General features: G+C 41.0%; 1 non-coding gene across 1 annotated transcript; it reads left to right on the forward strand.

The window, feature by feature from the left end:
- The first annotated feature begins 2,743 nt into the window (after window positions 1-2,743).
- On the forward strand, window positions 2,744-2,816 carry TRNAG-CCC. The gene has a single exon. It is a non-coding gene; the product is annotated as a tRNA-Gly (tRNA).
- The last annotated feature ends 12,872 nt before the right edge of the window (window positions 2,817-15,688 follow it).

Below are 15,688 nucleotides of genomic sequence, written 5' to 3' on the forward strand. Positions count from 1 at the left end.
TTCAGAATTTTCCACAGTTTACTGTGATCCACATAGTCAAAATCTTTGGCATAGCCAATAAAGCAGAAGTAAATATTTTTCTGGCACTCTCTTGCTTTTTCGATGATCCAACGGAGGCTGGCAATTTGATCTCTGGTTCTTCTGCCTTTTGTAAATCCAGCTTGAACATCTGGAAGTTCACAGTTCACATACTGTTAAAGCCTGACTTGGAGAATTTTGAGCATTACTTTGCTAGCATGTGAGATGAGTGCATTTGTGCGGTAGTTTGAGCATTCTTTGGCATTGCCTTTCTTTGGGATTGGAATGAAAACTGACCTTTTCCAGTCCTGTGGCCACTGCTGAGTTTTCCAAATTTGCTGGCATATTGAGGGCAGCACTTTCACAGCATCATCTTTCAGGATTTGAAATAGCTCAACTGGAATTCCATCACCTCCACTAGCTTTGTTCGTGGTGATGCTTTCTAAGGCCCACTTGACTTTGCACTCTGGGATGTCTGGCTGTAGGTAAGTGATCATGCCATTGTGGTTATCTGGGTCATGAAGATCTTTTCTGTATAGTACTTCTGTGTATTCTTGCCACTTCTTCTTAATATCTTCTGCTTCTGTTAGGTCCATATCATTTCTGTCCTTTATTGTTCCTATCTTTGCATGAAACATTACCTTGGTATCTCTAATTTTCTTGAAAAGATCACTAGTCTTTCCCATTCTATTTTTTCCTCTATTTCTTTGCATTGATCACTGAGGAAGACTTTCTTATCCTTGCTATTCTTTGGAACTCTGCATTCAAATGGGTATATCTTTCCTTTTCTCCTTTGACTTTCGCTTCTCTTCTTTTTGCAGCTATTTGTAAGGCCTCCTCAGACAACCGTTTTGCCTTTTTGCATTTCTTTTCCTTGGGGATGGTCTTGATCACTGCCTCTTGTACAGTGTCATGAACATCCATCCATAGTTCTTCAGGCACTCTGTCTAATCCTTTGAATTATTTGTCATTTCCACTGTATAATCATGAGGGATTTGATTTAGGTCATACCTGAATGATCTAGTGGTTTCCCCCACTTTCTTCAATTTAAGTCTGAATTTGGCAATAAGGAGTTCATGGTCTGAGCCACAGTCAGCTCCTGGTCTTGTTTTTGCTGACTGTATAGAGCTTCTCCATCCTTGGCTGCAAAGAATATAATCAATCTGATTTCGATGTTTACCATCTGGTGATGTCCATGTGTAGAGTCTTCTCTTGTGTTGTTGGAAGAGGATGTTCATTATGACCAGTATGTTCTCTTGGAAAAACTCTATTAGTCTTTGCCCTGCTCCATTCTGTATTCCAAGCCAAATTTGCCTGTTACTCCAGGTATTTCTTGACTTCATACTTTTGCATTCCAGTTCCCTATAATGAAAAGGACATCTTTTTTGGGTGTTAGTTCTTAAAGGTCTTGTAGGTCTTCATAGAACCATTCAGCTTCAGCTTCTACAGCATTACTGGTCAGGACACAGACTTGGATTACTGTGATATTGAATGGTTTGCCTTGAAAATGAACAGAGATCATTCTGTCATTTTTGAGATTGCATCCAAGTACTGCATTTTGTACTATTGTTGACTATCATGGTGCTGGAGCAACTGTGAGGAGATACCCCATGTCTAAGGGCAGAGAAGCCCCAGCAAAATGGTAGGAGGGGCGAAATTGCATTTAGAATCAAACTCCATGCCTGCTAGAGATGCTCAGAGGGCTCAAACATACCTTGTGTGCACCAGGGCCCAGAGACCCCCCAGAGACTGAGACAGAACTGTGTTTGAGGGTCCCTGAGGAGGTACGGGTAGTAGTGGACTGCTGCAGGGGCAGGGGCTCTGGGTGCAGTAGACTTGCGTAGGGCATAAGCCATTAACCCCACCATCGAGCTGCCAGAACTTACACAGGACTGGGGAAACAGGCTCTTGGAGGGCACAAAAAGAACCTTGTGTGCACCAGGACCCAGGAGAAAGGATCAGTGACCCCATAAGAGACTGACTCAGACTTGCCCGTGAGTGTGCTGGAGTCTCCAGCAGAAGCGTGGGTCAGCGGTGGCCTGCTATAGGGTTGGGGGCACTGAGTGTAGCAGTGCGTGCATGGGACCTTTTGAAGGAGGTCACCATTATCTTCATTACCTTCACCATAGTTTGGCCTCAGGGCAAATAACAAGGAAGGAACACATCCCTGCCCATCAACAGAAAAGTGGATTAAAGATTTACTGAGCATGACCACGCCCAGCAGAGCAAGACCCAGTCTCCCCCTCAGTCAGTCTCTCCCATCAAGAAGCTTCCATAAGCCTCTTATCCTTTTCCATCAGAGGGTAGACTGAAAACCATAATCACCAAAGACTATCCAATCTGATCACATGGACGGCAGCCTTGTCTAACTCTAATTCAAAGAAGAGATATCTCAAGTTAATTATTTTAGTGCTTTCCGATGTATAGGAAGAGTCTGGGGTCACTGAAATTCTTCCTGAGGTATGTGTCTAACTGTATCAGGGCTCATTTATCTAAAGCACAGATTGCCTCATCCTATTTTTACACCCTGAATACCCCTCAGGATGTACTGCCAGAGGACTGCTAAAGTGGGTGACAATTTAACCGTATATAACTGTTGGATGAGTGACATTCCTTTGTTCTTTTTTTTGTTCACAGAGTTAGGGAGGTCATTTTATTTTTTTTCCCAAATGCATGGCTAACTTTCCATTTATTCCCTATGGATTTAAAATGCCATCTTAGGGCTTCCCTGATGGTCCAGTGGCTAAGACTCTGTGCTCCCACTGCAGGGGTCCTGGGTTCAATCCCTGGTCAGGGAATTAAATCCCACATGCCCACAACTAAGGGTTTGCATGCCACAACTAAAGACACCACATGCTGCAAATAAGACCCGGAGCAGCCAAATAAATAAATTTTTTTAAATGCCATCTTTTTTCAAATACTGTTTTTCCTTGCATATATGGGTCTTAACATGTTTCTAATAGAGCTGGATAACTGAGTTCCTTGTCTACCATAGATTGAAAGCAAGGAAATAAACTGAGGACTCAAATGAATCGAATGATCCAAAAGGAAGTGAAAGCTGAATACAAAGAAGAATATAGATAAACAGAGAAGGAGAAACTGTGCTGTGTTGCACAATAATAAAGGTAAATACTCTGAATCTTTAAGGAAGGATCAAATTAAGTTTAGACTCCTTTGATTTTTTAAGACAGGTAACAAACTATATGTTTTAGAATAATTTCTATTCTTTAAAGTGGTAAAAAATAAACACTGTTTTGGCACTTGAAAGGGCAAGTTTCCATTCCATGGAAACATCAGTTATGCAGGACCTTGATTCCCATGCAATGTCAGCTACACTGAGTGTTACTGTAACTCTTAGAACGAGGAGACACTGCAGAACCAAACTCACAAACGCAGAACAAGGAAGGTCTCACCTATAATCTTAAGCAAGCCTGAAGAAGGTCCAAGTGCTTCTTTTCCCACACCAGGCTTGGCTCCCACATTGGACTGCACAGGTGTATAGCCCTTTATCTCACAAGTTGCCAGCTCTGTGTGTTCAAGTCCTCAGCCCTGTTGCTTCCTGCAAGAGATAGAAGTTCATGGTCCCATAACAAATTACGGGTTCAAAAGCTTCTGCAGTCTCATATTTAGCCCAGGGGTAAAAATCAAGGAATATGAATCAAAGGAACAGTAACAAAGAAGCAGTCTTCCGCTGTGTGCCCTTACCACTGAGATATCACTCTGCTCCCTCAAGGTGTCTCCATGGTAACTCACTTGTTCCTCCAAACAGCCTTGATGGGCCCTGTGGGAGACTAGGTTCCTGCTCCTCCAATCCCTCCCCGCAGTAGAATGAAACATTCACAGCCTTTGCCTTGTGACTTCATAGTATTGCAGTACGTTTTCAGGCCCGGTGGATCTGGGCTTCGACTATGTCATTCGTCAATTGAACAGTAATGAATATCACCTAAGCAAAGGTTATAAATGTGCTTGCATGGTTTCTTCTTCATTTTTTTTCCCCTTCCAGTTTCCCTGAGCTATAATTAATATACAGCACTGTATATGTTTAAGGTGTACAGTATAATGACTTGACTTATGATTTGACCTCTTGAACCTGTGTCATCTACAGGAGAGTCATGAAGCCACAGTGTGAAGCAGTACCACCCCAGCCGAGCTGAAGACCCTAGAGTGAGAAACACGGACATGGCGCTGATATTGCTGTAAGCCACTGAAACCCGGATTCGTTTCTTTGTTTAAACAGAGTCATTGCGGTGAAGCTTGACTAATCCAGCTCCTTCATTGGCGCCCCCCCAGCCCCAGTGTTGGCCATGCAGCTGCCCTGTCATTCCAACAGTTACTCCTCACCAGATAGGTGCTGTGATTCTAGTGCCCAGGTCTCTACTCTCCCCACTGTGCCAGGGACTCCCACCATCCCCTCTAAGAGCTCCCACACCTCTGGGGAAGCAAGGTATAGTTCCTATCAGTTGCTGATGACTTGAAACACTTTCTTCCCACCTGGGTAAAACTCTATGAGACTGTAAAGCAGAACCACCTTATGCTGTTACCTACAGCTCTTGCTGCTGCTGCTGCTGCTAAGTCGCTTCAGTCGTATCCGACTCTGTGTGACTCCATAGACGGCAGTCCACCAGGCTCCCCGCTCCCCTGGGATTCTCCAGGCAAGAACACTGGAGTGGGTTGCCATTTCCTTCTCCAATTCATGAAAGTGAAAAGTGAAAGTGAAGTGGCTCAGTCGTGCCCGACTCTTAGCAACCCCATGGACTGCAGCCTACCAGGCTCCTCTGTCTATGGATTTTCCAGGCAAGAGTACTGGAGTGGGGTGCCATTGCTAACTCCACTACAGCTCTTATGCTTGACTAATTCTTTCTTTTAGTACAAGCCTCCTGTCCTCAGGAAACAGATACAAGACACCTGGACCTAAAGATCGTTTGAAAAACACTTTTTTTTTGGCTTCATACAGCACGTGGGAATCTTAGTTCCCTGACCCAGGCCCACAGCAGTGAAAGCACAGACTCTTAACCACTGGATCATCAGGGAATTCCCTAAAGATCCTTTCCTTTGAGACTCCCCAAGAGCACTGGCTCTTGTTAGGTGAGCTGCTTTCCTTTTAGAACACCAGCAAGCAGGTTCTAAGATAAAATCATGCTAAGTCACTTCAGTCGTGTCTGACTCTGTGATTCCCCCAGACTGTAGCCCACCAGGCTCCTCTGTCCATGAGATTCTCTAGCAAGAATACTGGAGTGGGTTGCCATGCCCTCCTCCAGATCTTCCCAACTCAGGGATCAAAACCACATCTCCTGCATTGGCAGGCAGATTCTTTGCCATTAGCGCCACCAGGAAAGCCCAAGGTAAAGTCAGTGCTCTCTAATTAAGTGTGGGTTGTAATCCTAGAGGCCAGCTGTCAGACCCAGGGCACCAGGCACCAGGTTCCCAAGAGAAAGGAATCCATGGGGGCCCACATGGAAATTCACATGAGCTCCAGAGCTTGTGCCTGTGTTCTGGGATGCTCAGTATGATAAGTGGTATGATAATAAACAGTATTTTCATTTTCATACTCTCTAGAGAAGATTGGAGAAGGAAATGGCAACCCACTCCAGTGCTCTTGCCTGGAGAATCCCAGGGACGGGGGAGCCTGGTGGGCTGCCATCTATGGGGTCACACAGAGTCAGACACGACTAAAGCGACTTAGCAGCAGCAGCAGCTAGAGGAGATAGGCATATATCAGATTGGAAGATTCATTCCTTTAGCAAATACTACAGTGCTAAGCACTAGTGATACGAAGGTAAAAGAGACAAAATGCTCATCCTCATGAAGCTTACATTCCTAGGAGGAGGAGAGGGAGGAAACAGAAAATAAAAACACATAAGTGTATAATTGTAAGTAGTGATAATGCTATGAGAAGTGCTAAAAAGCAGGGTGAGTGGTGAGAAGACATAGGCCTCTTTACACAAGGCGGAGAGAAGGCATCCCCGAGAACCTAAAATTTAAGTAGACACCTAAATCAAGGGAGGAAAAAAGCCCTTAGATGTTTTAAGGAAGGTCAATCTAGAATAGGAAGAACAAATATAAAGATCCTGAGACAGGAGCAAACATTCAAAGGCTATCCTGAAGGCTGATGACTAGAGGACAATGAGTCCAGAAGGGTGAGAAACTGGGGGTGGGTGGGGCTAGGTCTTAAGAGTGGCCAGTCATCCGTGCAAGGAATTTGAATTTTATGTATGTGGAAAAGGATGCCCCTAGAGAGAGTTGAACAGGGGATTGACTTGGGAATGGATTGATATCTTTAAAACTTAATCCTTCCTGATACAAAGGATAAGGTAGGGGCAGCAAGACCAGGCAGAAGGTTACTATAGTAGCTCGAGGAGAGAGTGGTTAGGACTGAGTGGTAGTGGTAGGAGTGGTGAGAAGTAGTCATATTTAGGGAATAGTTTGAAGGTAGAGTCAACAAGGGGCTTCCCTGGTGACTCAGTGTTAAAGATTCCACCGACCAATGCAGTAGACATGGGTTCAATCCCTGGATCTCAAAGATTCCCTGAAGGAAATGGCAATCCACTCCAGTAGTCTTGCCTGTCAAATCCGATGGACAGAGGAGCCTGGCAAGCTACAGTCCATGAGATTTCAGAGTCAGACATAACTTAGCAACTAAACAGCAACAACAAATAGTCAACAGGACTCAGTTAAGCATTTGAATGTGGAGATTGAAGAAAGAAGAATCAAGGACAACCCCCTGAGCTGGGCAGAGTGAAGTGGTTATAAGTCTTGAGGAAACATCCTGAGGTCTATTTTATACATGGTAATTCAAGATTCACCCTATTCCCCATCATTTATATGATAATGTCCTGAACATTGGCTGTGTAAGTCAGGAGAGGGGCCAGAGCTGCAGGTATGAACTGGATGAGCTTGAAGTTATCAAGTATAACTTCAAGACAGTGTAGTGAGAGAAAGGATCTGAGGATGGAGTCCAGTATGTCTGGAATCCACAATTTGAAAGATACCTTGAGGAATATGGAGAAGGGAATGACTACCTACTCTGCTATTCTTGCTTGGAGCATTCCATGAACTGAGGAGCCTGGTGGGCTACAGTCCATGGGGTCTCAAAGAGTCGAACACAACTGAATGACTAACATTTTCACTTATCTTTGAAAAATGGTTGGACTATAAAGAAAGTTGAGCACCAAAGAATTGATGCTTTTGAATTGTGGTATTGGAGAAGATTCTTGAGAATCCCTTGGACAGCAAGATCAAATCAGTCAATCCTAAAGGAAATGAGTCCTGAATATTCATTGGAAGGACTGGTGATGAAGCTGAAACTCCAATGCTTTGGCCACCTGATATGAAGAACTGACTCTTTGGAAGAGACCCTGATGCTGGGAGAGATTGAAGGCAGGAGGAGAAAGGGATGACAGAGGATGAGATGGTTGGATGGCATCACTGACTCAATGGACATGAGTTTGAGTAAACTCCAGGAATTGGTGGACAGGGAAGAGGGACAGGGAAGCTTGGCATGCTGCTTCCTGGGAAGTGGGTAGTATACTCACTTCCATATTTTGCTTAAGCTTGATGTCTGGCCCCTAAGTAGGAGTGAATCTCAGTTGAGGCTTCAACTCTGAACCTGAAGGAATAAGGCCAAATCAGGCGTGAGTTACAGCCAGAAACCAGGAGTGAGCTGACAATTTACTTTGAATTGTGTGTGGGTTTGCAAAAGTTCTGTGGCCAGGATATCAATTATGTTGTGTGGGAGGAGGAAAATGGTGATGAAAATTTCTTAGCATTTGAAATTTTTAACTATCTTTTGAGTGAACCTCTAAGTTCTTAAAATAAATCTTTCACAGTTGCTGGGGTAGAAATAATCACTATAATTAAATTGTGCTGGTCACATCATAATTTTAAAAATCTTTTTATTTATGGAGAATTTGTAACTTACACAAAAGTAGACCAAATAGTATAGCAAGCCTTCAATTTGCCTATCACCTATCCGAAATCCATCAATCCTGTCCCATCCACACTTTGGTACACTTCCTCTCCCTGTAAACTATTTTGAAGCAAATCTCAGGCTTGATATTATTTTATTCATAAACGTTTGAGTACATTTCTTTAAAAGATGGTTATTTTCTGTGTGTGGTGGAGCCATGTGGCTTGCAAAATCTTAGTTCCCCAATCAGGGATTGAACCCTGGCCCTAAGAGTGAAAGCACCAAGTACCAACTACTGGACCACTGAGGAATTCCTGAAAGACACATTTTTAAAACATAACCACAATACAATTATCACATTTGAAAAAAAATCCTTTATAGTGTAAAATGCCCTGTTGGTGTTTAAATTTTCATTTGTCTCCTAAATGCTATGAATTTTTCTTTTTTCATTTTGTGGGGTTTTTATTTTTTAGTGGAACCTAAATAATACCCACACATTGCAAATGGTTGCTTTTTTAAAATCTCTTTTAATCATAGGTTTTCCCTCCACTTCTTTTTATTACATTTGCTATTTATCTGTTGAAGTAACAAAGTTGTTTATCCTGAATAGTTTCCAACAATCATAGATTTTGCATCATATGGTTATAAATATCTTCCTCTATCCTCTGTAGTCTCTATAACTGGTAGTTGGAATTAGATTTTTTTTTAATGCAGGCATCCCTCAGTATCTGTCAGGGACCCAGTTCTAGGACCCCTGAAGTTACCAAAATCCTCCAACGCTCAAGTCTCTTATACATGCGAAGAACATGTGTAGTACTTGCATATAACCTATGCATGTTAGTGCATGCTAAATTGCTTCAGTCATGTCCGACTCTTTGTGATCCTATGAACTGTATCCCACCGGGCTCCTCTGTCCACTTGTTTCTCTAGGCAAAAATACCGCAGTGGGTTGCAATGCCCTCCTCCAGGGGATCTTCCCGACCCAGGGATTGAGCCCTTTAAATTTTTTTTTTTTTTTTGAGCCCTTTAAATTTTAAGTCATCTCTAGATTACTTATAATACCAATTAACTTATAATGATGAGGGCAGTCCTAAGATGGTTGAGGAATAGGATGGGGAGACCACTTTCTCCCCCACCAATTCATTGAAAGAAAATTTGAACTCTGAGCAAATTCCACAGAACAACTTCTGAATGCTGGCAGAGGATATCAGGCACCCAGAAAGGCAGCCCATTGTCTTTGAAAGGAGATGGAGAAGTCTTGAGGCTACTGTAAGACTGAAAACCAGAGGCAGGAGGCTTAAGTCCAAATCCTGAGAACACCAGAGAACTCCTGACTCCAGGGAACATTAATCGACAGGAGCTCATCAAACGCCTCCATACCTACACTGAAACCAAGCACCACCCAAGGGCCAACAAGTTCCAGAGCAAGACATACCACGCAAATTCTCCAGCAACACAGAAACACAGCCCTGAGCTTCAACATACAGGTTGCTCAAAGTCACTCCAAACCCACTGACATCTCATAAGTCATTACTGGACACTTCATTGCACTCCAGAGAGAAGAAATCTGGCTCCACCCACCAGAACCAGGAAACCTTGACAAGCCACCGTACAACCCCACCCACAGCAAAGGAAACTCCACAATAAAGAGAACTCCACAAACTGCCAGAATACAGAAAGGACACCCCAAACACGGCAATATAAACAAGATGAAGAGACAGAGAAATACCCAGCAGGTAAAGGAACAGGATAAATGCCCACCAAACCAAACAAAAGAGGAAGAGATAGGGAATCTACCTGATAAAGAATTCCGAATAATGATAGTGAAAATGATCCAAAATCTTGAAATCAAAATAGAATCACAGATAAATAGCCTGGAGACAAGGATTGAGAAGATACAAGAAAGGTTTAACAAGGACCTAGAAGAAATAAAAAAGAGTCAATATATAATGAGTAATGCAATAAATGAGATAAAAAACACTTTGGAGGGAACAAATAGTAGAATAACAGAGGCAGAAGATAGGATTAGTGAGGTAGAAGATAGAATGGTAGAAATAAATGAATCAGAGAGGAAAAAAGAAAAATTAATTAAAAGAAATGAGAACAATCTCAGAGACCTCCAGGAAAATGTTAAATGCCCCAACATTCAAATCATAGGAGTCCCAGAAGAAGAAGACAAAAAGAAAGACCATGAGAAAATACTTGAGGAGATAATAGTTGAAAACTTCCCTAGGAAGGAAGGAAATAGTCACCTAAGTTCAAGAAACCCAGAGAGTTCCAAACAGGATAAAACCAAGGCAAAACACCCCAAGACATATATTAATCAAATTAACAAAGATCAAACACAAAGAACAAATATTAAAAACAGCAAGGGAAAAACAACAAATAACACACAAGGGGATTCCCATAAAGATAACAGCTAATCTTTCAATAGAAACTCTTCAGGCCAGAAGGGAATGGCAAGACATACTTAAAGTGATGAAAGAAAATAACCTACAGCCCAGATTACTGTACCCAGCAAGGATATCATTCAAATATGAAGGAGAAATCAAAAGCTTTACTGACAAGCAAAAGCTGAGAGAATTCAGCACCACCAAACCAGCTCTCCAAAAAATGCTAAAGGATCTTCTCTAGACAAGAAACACAGAAAGGGTGTATAAACTCGAACCCAAAACAATCAAGTAAATGGCAATGGGATCATACTTATCAATAATTACCTTAAATGTAAATGGGTTGAATGCCCCAACCAAAAGACAAAGACTGGCTGAATGGATACAAACACAAGACCCCTGTATATGTTGTCTACAAGAGACCCACCTCGAAACAAGGGACACATATAGACTGTGAAGGGCTGGAAAAAGATATTCCACACAAATAGAGACCAAAAGAAAGCAGGACTAGCAATACTCATATCAGATAAAATAGACTTTAAAACAAAGGCTGTGAAAAGAGACAAAGGACACTACATAATGATCAAAGAATCAATGCAAGAAAAAGATATAATAATTATAAATATATATGCACCCAACATAGGAGCACTGCAATATGTAAGACAAATGCTAACAAGTATGAAAGGGGAAATTAACAATAACACAATAATAGTGGGAGACTTTAATACCCCACTCACACCTATGGATAGATCAACCAAACAGAAAATTAACAAGGAAATGCAAACTTTAAATGATACAAAAGACCAGTTAGACCTAATTGATATCTATAGGACATTTCACCCCAAAACAATGAATTTCACCTTTTTCTCAAGTGCACATGGAACCTTCTCCAGGATAGATCACATCCTGGGCCATAAATCTAGCCTTGGTAAATTCAAAAAAATTGAAATCATTCCAAGCATCTTTTCTGACCACAATGCAGTAAGATTAGATGTCAATTACAGGACAAAAACTATTAAAAATTCCAACATATGGAGGCTGAACAACACGCTGCTGAATGACCAACAAATCACAGAAGAAATCAAAAAAGAAATCAAAATATGCATAGAAACAAATGAAAATGAAAACACAACAACCCAAAACCTATGGGACACTGTAAAAGCAGTACTAAGGGGAGGGTTCATAGCAATACAGGCTTACCTCAAGAAACAAGAAAACAGTCAAATAAATAACCTAACCCTACACCTAAAGCAACTAGAAAAGGAAGAAATGAAGAGCCCCTGGGTTAGTAGAAGGAAAGAAATCTTAAAAATTAGGGCAGAAATAAATGCAAAAGAGACCATAGCAAAAATCAACAAAGCCAAAAGCTGGTTCTTTGAGAAGTTAAATAAATTTGACAAACCATTAGCCAGACTCATCAAGAAACAAAGGGAGAAAAATCAAATCAACAAAATTAGAAATGAAAATGGAGAGATCACAACAGACAACACAGAAATACAAAGGATCATAAGAGACTACTATCAGCAACTATATGCCAATAAAATTGACAACTTGGAAGAAATGGACAAATTCTTAGAAAAGTACAGCTTTCCAAAACTGAGCCAGGAAGAAATGGAAAATCTTAACAGACTCATCACAAGCAAGGAAACTGAAACTGTAATCAGATATCTTCCAGAAAACAAAAGCCCGGGACCAGACGCTTCACAGCTGAATTCTACCCAAAATTTAGAGAAGATCCAACACCTATCCTTCTCAAACTCTTCCAGAAAATTGCAGAGGAAGGTAAACTTCCAAACTCATTCTATGAGGCCACCATCACCCTAATACCAAAACCTGACAAAGATGCCACACAAAAAGAAAACTACAGGCCAATACCACTGATGAACATAGATGCAAAAATTCTTAACAAAATTCTAGCAAACAGAATCCAACAACATATGAAAAAGATCATACATCATGACCAAGTGGGCTTCATCCCAGGGATGCAAGGATTCTTCAATATCCGCAAATCAATCAATGTAATACACCACATTAACCAATTGAAAAATAAAAACCATATGATTATCTCAATAAATGCAGAGAAAGCCTTTGACAAAATTCAACATCCATTTACAATTAAAAAAAAAAAAAACCCTCCAGAAAGCAGGAATAGAAGGAACACACCTCAACATAATAAAAGCTTTTTATGACAAACCCACAACAAACATTATCCTCAATGGTGAAAAATTAAAAGCATTTCCCCTAAAGTCAGGAACAAGAAAACGGTGCCCACTCTCACCACTACTATTCAACATAGTTTTGGAAGTTTTGGCCACAGCAATCAGAGCAGGAAAAGAAATAAAAGGAATCCAGATTGGAAAAGAAGAAGTAAAACTCTCACTGTTTGCAGATGATCCTCTGCATAGAAAACTCTAAAGACTCCACCAGAAAATTACTAGAGGTAATCAATGAATATAGTAAAGTTGCAGGATACAAAATCAACACACAGAAATCCCTTGCATTCCTATACACTAACAATGAGAAAACAGAAAGAGAAATTAAGGAAACGATTCCACTCACCATTGCAACAAAAGGAATAAAATACTTAGGAATATATCTACCTAAAGAAACAGAAGACCTGTATATAGAAAACTATAAAACGCTGGTGAAAGAAATCAAAGAGGACACAAATAGATAGAGAAATATACCGTGTTCATGGATTGGAAGAATCAATATAGTGAAAATGAGTATACTACCCAAAGCAGTCTATAGATGCAATGCAATCCCTATCAAGCTACCAACGGTATTTTTCACAGAACTAGAACAAATAATTTCACAATTTGTATGGAAATACAAAAAATTTCAAATAGCCAAAGCAATCTTAAGAAAGAAGAATGGAACTGAAGGAATCAACCTGCCTGACTTCAGGCTCTACTACAAAGCCACAGTCATCAAGACAGTATGGTACTGGCACAAAGACAGAAATATAGATCAATGGAATAAAATAGAAAGCCCAGAGATAAATCCACGCACCTATGAACACCTTATCTTTGACAAAGGAGGCAAGAATATACAGAAAAAAGACAATCTTTTTAACAAGTGGTGCTGGGAAAACTGGTCAACGACTTGTAAAAGAAATGAAACTAGAACACTTTCTAACACCATTCACAAAAATAAACTCAAAATGGATTAAAGATCTAAACGTAAGACCAGAAACTATTAAACTCTTAGAGGGAAACATAAGCAAAACACTCTCCGACATAAATCACAGCAGAATCCTCTATGACCCACCTCCCAGAATATTGGAAATAAAAGCAAAAATAAACAAATGGGACCTAATTAAAATTAAAAGCTTTTGCACAACAAAGGAAACTATAAGCAAGGTGAAAGGACAGCCTTCAGAATGGGAGAAAATAATAGCAAATGAAGCAACCGACAAACAACTAATCTCAAAAATATACAAGCAACTCTTGCAGCTCAATTCCAGAAAAATAAAATGACCCAATCAAAAAATGGGCCAAAGAACTAAATAGACATTTCTCCAAAGAAGACATACAGATGGCTAACAAACACATGAAAAGATGCTCAACATCACTCATTATCAGAGAAATGCAAATCAAAACCACAATGAGGTACCATTTCACGCCAGTCAGAATGGCTGCGATCCAAAAGTCTACAAGCAATAAATGCTGGAGAGGGTGTGGAGAAAAGGGAACCCTCTTACACTGTTGGTGGGAATGCAAACTAGTACAGCCACTATGGAGAACAGTGTGGAGATTCCTTAAAAAACTGGAAATAGAACTGCCTTATGACCCAGCAATCCCACTGCTGTGCGTACACACCAAGGAAACCAGAACTGAGAGAGACACGTGTACCCCAATGTTCATCGCAGCACTGTTTATAATAGCCAGGACATGGAAGCAACCTAAATGTCCATCAGCAGATGAATGGATAAGAAAGCTGTGGTACATATACACAATGGAGTATTACTCAGCCATTAAAAAGAATACATTTGAATCAGTTCTAATGAGGTGGATGAAACTGGAGCCTATTATACAGAGTGAAGTAAGCCAGAAAGAAAAACACCAATACAGTATACTAACACATATATATGGAATTTAGAAAGATGGTAACAATAACCCTGTATGCGAGACAGCAAAAGAGACACAGATGTATAGAACAGTCTTTTGGACTCTGTGAGAGAAGGTGAGGGTGGGATGATTTGGGAGAATGGTATTGAAACATGTATATTATCATACGTGAAATGGATCGCCAGTCCAGGTTCAATGCATGATACAGGATGCTCGGGCTGGTGCACTGGGATGACCCAGAGGGATGGGATGGGGAGGGATGTGGGAGGGGGATTCAGGATGGGGGACACACGTACACCCATGGTGGATTCATGTCAATGTATGACTAATAGAATATGACTAATACAATAAAGTAATTAACCTCCAAAAAAAATAAATAAAGTGGGGGGAAAAAAACTTATAATGATGAATACAATTTAAATCCTATGTAAATAGCTGTGTGTGTGCAGCAAATTGAAGTTTTGCTTTGGGAATCTTTTTTCTCATATTAGATCAAATGTTTAATAAAATGGTTCTGTTGATCAGTTTTTAATCAGATTGTTTTCTGATATGGAACTATCTGAATAGCTTCTACCCATAGTTAATTGAATCTGTGGACTTGAAACTGGCAGCTACCTAGGGCTGGCTGTACACAAACAAAAGGTAATAATAGAAAAGAACCAAAAAGAAAGTACAATTTACTCAAAGTTTACCACTTTTAAGCCTCTTTTTTTTTGGCCACACCCCTCAGTGTGTGGGGTCTTAGTTCCCCAACCAGGGATTGAACTTATGCCCTCTATATTGGAAGGCAGAGTCTTAACTACTGGATCATCGGGGAAGTCCCTAAACTTCTTTTTCAATAGTAAAGAGTAAAAATGAAAGTTCTCCGTTCCCATCCTAGAATCCCATCCCTCAAGAGTAATCCCAGGTAACAATGTGGGGCTGGAAGGGCATCAGATCAGATCAGATCAGATCAGATCAGTCGCTCAGTCGTATCCAACTCTTTGCGACCCCATGAATCGCAGCGCACCAGGCCTCCCTGTCCATCACCAACTCCCGGAGTTCACTCAGACTCACATCCATCGAGTCAGTGATGCCATCCAGCCATCTCATCCTCTGTCGTCCCCTTCTCCTCCTGCCCCCAATCCCTCCCAACATCAGTCTTTTCCAATGAGTCAACTCTTCGCATGAGGTGGCCAAAGGACTGGAGTTTCAGCTTTAGCATCATTCCTTCCAAAGAAATCCCAGGGCTGATCTCCTTCAGAATGGACTGGTTGGATCTCCTTGCAGTCCAAGGGACTCCCAAGAGTCTTCTCCAACACCAC

Source organism: Bos indicus x Bos taurus, chromosome 20 (genome assembly GCF_003369695.1).
Source record: "Bos indicus x Bos taurus breed Angus x Brahman F1 hybrid chromosome 20, Bos_hybrid_MaternalHap_v2.0, whole genome shotgun sequence".
Classification (NCBI taxonomy): Eukaryota; Metazoa; Chordata; class Mammalia; order Artiodactyla; family Bovidae; genus Bos; species Bos indicus x Bos taurus.